Consider the following 8527-nt stretch of genomic DNA (forward strand, 5'->3'; position numbering starts at 1 on the left):
CTGAGGGAAGGGGGGGGATTGCTTAATCCCCACTGCACAATGGAACAAAGGACCATGTGCTTACCAGGAAGTTAACTCAGAAAAATACTACTCAACTCAAAATCACAATCCAATGCAATCCTTCAAAAATACGCAGAAATATGCAATACTGGGCCCATAACCCTTTGTGGGAATGTTCTGGGGTGCAGGAGAGGATATATTGACTAATTATATCCTTATCCAACTTGTACTAACAAGTTCCCAAAATATCAGCAGAGTTTATAGACATTCCCCTTTAAGTTCGCAACGGTAACGCTTGCACAGGTTCGCTAGAACCTCTATAATAATTACTCTGGTAATTTCCCCTTTTGTTCCCTCTTAAAATACAAGACACGACACAGTCTTTATAAAAGTATAAAAGAGTTTACTCACGTTCTGTTCACAATATGATCCCAGAAGGTAGGCAGGCTTAAAAAGGTTACATGCACTTAGAAACATGCACTTATAGGAAGATAGTACTGTCCTCTCTTGGCTGAGAGCCAAGAGGGCATGTTGCTCCTTCAGAAGATGAAGATGGCAGAGAGGCAAGAGGCAAGAGGCAAGAGAGAGAGTGGCTGCCTGCCCTGTGCTTTTATCATTACCTGCACAGGTGAGGCCACACCCACCTCTGGTCACATGCGGAGGAAGTCCGTCCCCAGGAAGTTTACCTGCTTGCTGGACAGACATCCCTCCCCATGTTCTAACATGTACACTCTAGGAATGTTGTCATTGACTGCTCCTGTGTTTACATCCCACACTAATAGTGTTAGCTGAGAACATGATTGGCGGTAGAGACTGCCGCAAAACCTGCCCCACGCATTCTAGCTGTGTTATTTCAGACATTCCTTTAAGCAGAACGGACTTTTTAGCACTGTACAGGAGTGGGCGATGTTATGTAGTGAAGTTTCACCCTGGGCCAGCAGGGGGATACTGTATATAGTTTTCCCTCAGGTCTGTAGATAGTTTTCCCTCAGGTCCGCGTCAGTTATTTTAGGCGGGAACTCTGGGCTGTTGTTGTTACAATGTTGACAGCCGGCTGCCTATAAAAGCAGGCCGGCTGAGCTGTTTGCAGTCAGTTCTATTCCAGCTTACGAAATAAAGAGCTACTTGGAGAAATCGCTGTGTCGTCTGCTATGTCAACCCACAACTTAACACTGGCGACGAAGGTGGGATGGATGGACATCAGAGCACAGCCAGATGCGGCCAGCCTCTGAACTGAGCTGAATCACAGAGCGAAATCACTGAGCGAAATCACTGGACAGAACCAATTCAGAGCTGACTGTTCTGGCTAGAGCACTGTGTTCCATCCATCGCCCTTCACGCCGGCATCGGAATCATGGCTTCACTTGTGCCTCTACCGCCGTTTGCGCCAGCCTCTGAATCATGGGATTCCTACCTCGCTCGGTTCGACTGCTACCTCCAAGCCAACGAGCTGACAGCAGTATCAAAGGATCGTAAGCGGGGCCTATTCCTCAGCCTCTGTGGGCCTGAGGTGTTTGAGACGGCCCGAGCATTGGTTGCGCCCGAAGCAGTCCAGGCAACACCATGGGACACGATCCAAGAGAAGCTCCGCAACCACTACGCACCAAAGCCGTCCAAGATTGCTGCCCGCCATGCGTTCTACCACCGGAACCAGGCAGAGGGGGAGTCAATCAACAACTACACCACCGCCCTGCGACAGGCTGCAATGCACTGTGAGTTCCGAGACTTAGACGATGCCCTGATGGATCGAATCGTCTGCGGGGTCCGGGACATCCATCTGCAACGGCGTCTCCTCGCCAAGCCAGACCTCACGCTGCAGAAAGCCATTGAGGAGGCTGTGGCCTCAGAAGCTGCTGAACGCTCCGCCCAGGAGATCCGCAAGTGCAGCAGCCCGCGTCTTGCTAGGGAGCCAGTTCTGGTGCATCATGAAGAGGCCAGCAGTGATGAGGCATCCTCCAGTGAAGGCGATGACGTGCACCAGACAAAGCGGGAGCACAGGAAGTTCCAACAGAAGTCCAAGGGCCAACCGGAATGTGCCGGCTGCGGAGGCAACCATTCCCGTGCCAAGTGTCGATTCAGAGACGCCATCTGTAGGAAGTGTTCCAGAAGGGGCCACATCGCTAAGGTCTGCCGATCGGCTCCATCTGACACCCCCCCTTCATCGACTCGCAAGTCCAAGCCTTCACTCCAGTCTGCCAAGGAAAGTTGTTTCGCTCTCACCAACTGCCGCTGCCCGTCTGGAACCACGATTGGCCAAACCGACTCGCCTACGCGACGCAAGCTGAATGTCACGGTGCTCATTGAAGGAGCTCCATGTGACATGGAGATCGACACCGGGTCTGCCCTGTCCATTGTGTCGTGGAGCACCATCAAAAGACTGGTACCCAGAGTGTCCAAAAGGCAACTCGACTCTCACCGCGTACACCTGAGAGACTACCAGGGAAACGACATTCCTGTGGTAGGCGTTGGCCGGTTCCGGATCGCCTTCAAGGATTTTTCGGGCCTGCTCCGGTTGGTGGTGGTTGAAGGTCAGCGGCCAAGCCTCCTAGGGCTAGACTGGTTTGATGCCCTCGGCCTGGAAGTCACCGGCATCAACTGCATCTCTAACGCAGAGACTGAGGGTCTGGTCAAAGACTTTGCCGAGGTTTTTGACGGCACCTTGGGGCAATATACAGGTACGCCCATCTCCTTTAGCCTTGATCCACAAGTCGCCCCCATCAAGCTAAAGCCACGCCGGGTTCCCTTTGCTCTCAAGGCTAAGGTGGACGAACAACTGGACAAACTGATCGCCCAAGGAGTTTTGGAGCCGGTTGACCACGCCAAGTGGGAAACCCCCATCGTCACGCCTGTCAAGCCAGATGGGTCGGTGAGAATCTGCGCTGACTACAAGTGCACGATCAACAAGGCACTTCAGCAGCACGCTTATCCGGTTCCTGTTGTCCAACACCTACTGCATTCCCTGGGTGAGGGTAAGGTCTTCGCTAAGCTGGACCTTGCCCAAGCCTATCAACAACTGCCAGTCGATGATGCAACTGCTGAAGCCCAGACGATCGTCACCCACCGGGGGGCATTCCGTTGCCGCCGGTTGCAGTTCGGGGTGAGTGTGGCTCCTGGCATTTTCCAAAGCCTTATGGAGCGTCTCCTGCAAGGGCTTCCGGGCGTGGTACCATATTTTGATGACGTCTTGGTGTCTGCAGACTCACACCAGCAGCTGTTCGAGCGCCTCCGTGCCGTGCTGACCAGGTTCCAAGAGGCCGGGCTCAAGGTAAAGAGGGAGAAGTGCCAGATCGCCGTTCCACAGGTAGAGTTCCTGGGCTATCTTATCGATGCCTCCGGCCTTCACCCGACCACATCCAAGATCCGCGCTATCCAGCAGGCCCCCACCCCAAAGAACAAGACAGAGTTGCAGGCATTCCTGGGGCTGCTGAACTTTTATAACATGTTCCTGCCCCACAAAGCCACAGTGGCTGAGCCTCTTCACCGACTCCTTAGTACAAAGACGCCTTGGGCCTGGGGTCATCGGGAGACGGCGGCCTTCAACGCGGTTAAGGCTCTCCTTTCATCAGACAGTGTGCTGGTACAGTACAGTGAATCCAGGCCGCTGGTCCTTGCCTGCGACGCCTCACCTTTTGGCATCGGTGCTGTCCTTAGTCACCGTTTTCCAGATGGAAGAGAAGCACCACTCGCCTACTTTTCCAGGACACTATCTCTGACGGAACGGAATTACAGCCAGCTCGACAAGGAGGCATTGGCACTTGTGGCTGGAGTGAAGAGGTTCCATGAATACCTCTATGGCAGGACTTTTGACCTCATCACTGACCACAAGCCACTCCTGGGCCTCCTCGCCGGTGATCGTCCAACTCCACCGGTCCTCTCGCCACGCATGCTGCGATGGACTGTTTTCCTGGCTGCCTACCACTACCGGCTCATCCATCGCCCGGGAAAATCGATGGGCCATGCCGACGCCCTCAGCCGTTGCCCTCTTCCAGCATTTGTGGAAGACCCGGCTCCAGCTTCATCGCTCCTTCTGATTGAGGATCTTCCGGCAGCGCCTGTATCAGCTGCCACTGTGGCCTCCGCGTCTGCCCAGGATCGCACCATCAGCCGGGTGCTCAACTGGGTGTGGAGGGGGTGGCCACAAGGGCCTTTTGCATCGGAGTTCCAGCCCTTCGCAACCAGACAACATGAACTCTCAGCTCATCGCGGCTGTCTGCTGTGGGGAGACCGCGTCGTGATTCCCCAGGGACTCCGTCAGCGTGTCCTGGAGGCTCTGCACGTTGGCCACCCGGGAATTGTCAAAATGAAGGCGTTGGCTCGGTGTTACGTCTGGTGGCCTAATATGGACGATGCCATCACTGCCTGGGTGTCCGCCTGTCAAGCGTGCCAAGAGTCGAGGCCTGCACCACCGGCAGCTAAGGGACACACCTGGGAGACGCCAAAGACACCCTGGTCGAGGGTGCACATTGATCTGGCTGGCCCCTTTCACGGCCGGACCTTTATGGTAGTGGTGGACGCCTATTCCAAATGGCTGGAGGTCGCCCTGATGCCCTCCACCACTACCGAAGCTGTCATCCGGGTGCTGCGAGGCCTGTTTGCAACGCATGGGTGTCCTGATGTCCTTGTCTCTGACAACGGACCACAGTTCACGTCAGGCACGTTTGAGCGGTATCTTTTGGGACTGGGCATCCGCCATGCCCTAACGGCACCCTTTCATCCATCCAGCAACGGGCAAGCGGAAAGAATGGTGCGCTCGGCAAAAGAGGCACTGGCGCGCCTGGACCGGGGAGACTGGCATGAGCGGGTCGCCGAATACTTGTTCGTGCAACACATCACCCCTCATGCGGCCACAGGGAGGAGTCCTGCTGAATTGCTTATGGGCCGCCGCCTCAGGTCACCGCTCGACCGGCTACACCCGGACTTTGCCGTGGCTGAACCCCCAGGCTGTGCCAACGCGCCACGGTCATTTGTCCCAGGAAACCAGGTCTTTGCCCGGAACTATGTGGGGGACATTCCTTGGGTGCCAGCCACAGTAGTGGGAGTCACTGGACCTCGCTCGTACCAGGTGGCACTCGAAGACGGACGCTTGTGGCGACGGCACATAGACCAGCTTAGGCGCAGGGTTGGGGACTTGGACACTACCGAGGTGCCCCCAACTGCGCTTGCGGCTCCAGAAGAGACACGTACAGATGCCGAGGCCCCACCTACACCTCCCTCGCAAACTGCCAGCGTGGAGCCGAACCGAGCCGCTTCAGAGGGTCTGCCAGACTTACCACAGACTCAGACCACTCCACTTGCGGAGGCTCCACCCACAGCAGCGGATCCAGGGGATTTGGTTCCAACGCCACCTAGGGTCGCACCACAGCCTCAGCAAGAACTGTGTGGCCCCCCGGACTTGGCTACCAGTCCCCGGCGGCCTGGCAGAGTTCCCAAGCGCCCAACTTATTTAAAGGACTATGTTGTTGGACATGTATCACTGTTGGTCTAAGTATGGGAAATGTAACCAATATGCTTTTGTGCCTAATTGAACCATTACGCGTAGTGCTGTATATAAGGAAACCATTACGATTGTAACTAACGCCTTGTCTCGGTGGGGAGGGGTGTTATGTAGTGAAGTTTCACCCTGGGCCAGCAGGGGGATACTGTATATAGTTTTCCCTCAGGTCTGTAGATAGTTTTCCCTCAGGTCCGCGTCAGTTATTTTAGGCGGGAACTCTGGGCTGTTGTTGTTACAATGTTGACAGCCGGCTGCCTATAAAAGCAGGCCGGCTGAGCTGTTTGCAGTCAGTTCTATTCCAGCTTACGAAATAAAGAGCTACTTGGAGAAATCGCTGTGTCGTCTGCTATGTCAACCCACAACTTAACAGGCGAACTTCAGGCTTGTCAAATCGACTTTGCTGCTTTTCTCCTGGAACCCCGACCAGTCAAAACCAGGCACAAAAGACACACATTGGAATTAAAGTTACAGATAGGTAGCCGTGTTGGTCTGCCATAGTCAAAACAAAACAAATTCCTTCCAGTAGCACCTTAAAGACCAACTAAGTCAGTTCTTGGTAAAGCTCATACCAAGAACTGACTTAGTTGGTCTTTAAGGTGCTACTGGAAGGAATTTGTTTTGATTGGAATTAAAGAAGAGCCTCTGAGCCTAGCCTAGGGATTTGTTTTTAGTACCAGAACCAACCTGAATTCAAAAGTCCTTACACACACACACACACACACACACACACACACACACACAGTCCATTCTTTCTTAGTTTTCATTTCAGCAACCTAACCTTATATAATTACTCATGTCCTTAACATTTGGTGGGAAGGGCATTCCACAGGGCGGGCGCCACTACCAAGAAGGCCCTCTGCCTGGTTCCCTGTAGCTTCACTTCTCGCAGTGTGGGAACCTCCAGAAGGCCCTCAGGGCTGGATCTTTGGGCTGAATGATGGGGATGTAGATGTTCCTTCAGGTATACGGGCCGAGGCCATTTAGGGCTTTAAAGGTCAGCACCAACACTTTTAATTGTGCTCGGAAACATACTGGGGTGCCAATGTAGGTCTTTCAGGACCAGTGTTATATGGTCTTGGCAGCTGCTTCCAGTCACTAGTCTAGAACACCCTGCTCACAGTCTAAAATACGACTGGAGACATTTTCCTACCTAAGCAGCAAATGGCGCCCCCCTCCCGTCTAAAAAAAGTCACAAAATTGGCTTTAAAGGAAAATTTCATATCAATAAGTATAGAAAACATCAAGACTACTTTTGCACCTGTCTTCTTTTCCCATAGGACTAAAGATTTGGCTGCCCCAAGGCCCAAAGTATTGAGGTAGAGTCAGAGAATTATATAGTATAAGGTATATATACCATGGACCACCAACATTGTTCAGTTAAGGTCTTCTCCTAGCATCCATTAAGCCTCTGACCCCCTGACTGCACTTCCTGCTCTCTTGGTCATGAGGCTGGTTACCTTTTCATGAAAGAGTTGGGGTTTGGGGCTATTGCTGTTGCCACTATCCTCAACATCTGCTGCCTCCCTCCCCTTTTTTGAAATCTTTTTTTTTAGTTTTTACAGTACAAAATTATATTTAAAAAATCAATTACATATCCATATGATTCCTCTGAATCTCAGGACTTCCCCCCACTCCTTCCCTGGAGTCCCATTTTAATCATTTAAAACTGCATCTTCTCCAAACTCTATTATTTAAATCCATATTTTCCATGGTAATTGTTATACTACAAGTGAAATCAAAGCATCTGCTGCCTTAGGCAGGTGCCTTTGCCTAATGGTAGAGCCAGCCCTGAAAATTAAACAGGGAAGAATTTTTTTAAAAAATGTGTAATATATTTTGCTTATGAAAGACGAGTCTCTGAAATAGAGCTGCAGTTTAATCAGCTGAAGGCTTTTCCCCTTCCTATCACTGTAGAAAAGTTACTTCTTTCTCCACATTTCAAGGTTGGTACCTGCCATCCTTTGTTCTTGGGCAGCAGAACAGGGACAGATGTTCAAAAGGTATCCCAGATGTGCTTGGAGGCATTGCTGCTCTGTATTGAGGAGTTGGCTTGGCGAGGAAAAAGGACAATCAGCACATGAAGTATTTCCATATAAGCTGCAATTCTGCAGCATTGCTTGGTTGTAAAGTCCCACTGAAATTAGTAAGCCCTCCTCAGTAGCCTGATCCAGAAACTATTAATTTCATGCTTATGCAAGTTTAATCAACCAGCACTTATTTAATCTAGTGACAGCCTTAATAAAGCAGCACATGGGCAGAGTTAGCATTACACGCAAGTGTATATTACATATGAAACCTAAAAGGTGAGCTCTCTGCCTCTTACAGCATGATAACTTTGTGGACGGTTTTTGCTTAGAACTGAAGCTTAGGGCAAATGATTGGGAAACCCCTGCTCACCATTTTGACTCGATTCTTCGCCCCCATTGCCTGCTTTGGGCTGCTAGGTTAAATGGTACAAGAAAACAAATGACCGACTTCCTATCAGTCTCTCATGTCTGCATCTACCGCCTCCTATCTTGCCCTCCAGAACAAACATTGCCTTTTCCCTTCTGGTAGAGCAGAGCCCCAGTTCTACTTTCTCCTTGGCTTGCTTTCTTCAGCACCATGGGGTTCCATCCAATGTTATCCCTGAGGTGATGAGTCAAGGCTTCCATCAGCAGAACAGAGAGGGTAGGCTGAACCCCATTGCCTCTACAGGTAGCATGAAGGAAAAGGTGAGGAATGATGACACCAACCTGGCACCATCTAGAGAAGGAGTTAGCTGCAGGGAACTCTCACTTCTCTTCTTGCTGCCTGAAAGAACACTCAGCTCCAGCTGACTGTTACCCCAAGACTGCAAATGCAAGGAGAAAGAACACTCTGGCCCCATTCATCAGTCAAAGGGACAAAAACCACCACTTGCTTATCAAGCATGATCACTAGCAAGGGAAGATCAGCCTGGCCTGAACTGGATATAAACACCCTCTTAAACCTCACCACTTTGTTCTGATCTTGAATAACTTGATCTCCTTCCTCGATGTTTTCCTAGTCTGT

The 8527-nt window shown here is 51.4% G+C and overlaps 1 long non-coding RNA gene across 1 annotated transcript; it reads left to right on the plus strand.

Annotated features, from left to right (window-relative positions):
* The first annotated feature begins 781 nt into the window (after positions 1-781).
* LOC309344190 lies at positions 782-6256 on the plus strand. The gene is made up of 3 exons (XR_014157647.1): positions 782-903; positions 5865-5969; positions 6134-6256. It is a non-coding gene; the product is annotated as an uncharacterized lncRNA (long non-coding RNA).
* Positions 6257-8527: the final 2271 nt, after the last annotated feature.

Source organism: Podarcis erhardii (assembly GCF_964252035.2).
Source record: "Podarcis erhardii genome assembly, chromosome: 6".
NCBI lineage: Eukaryota > Metazoa > Chordata > Lepidosauria > Squamata > Lacertidae > Podarcis > Podarcis erhardii.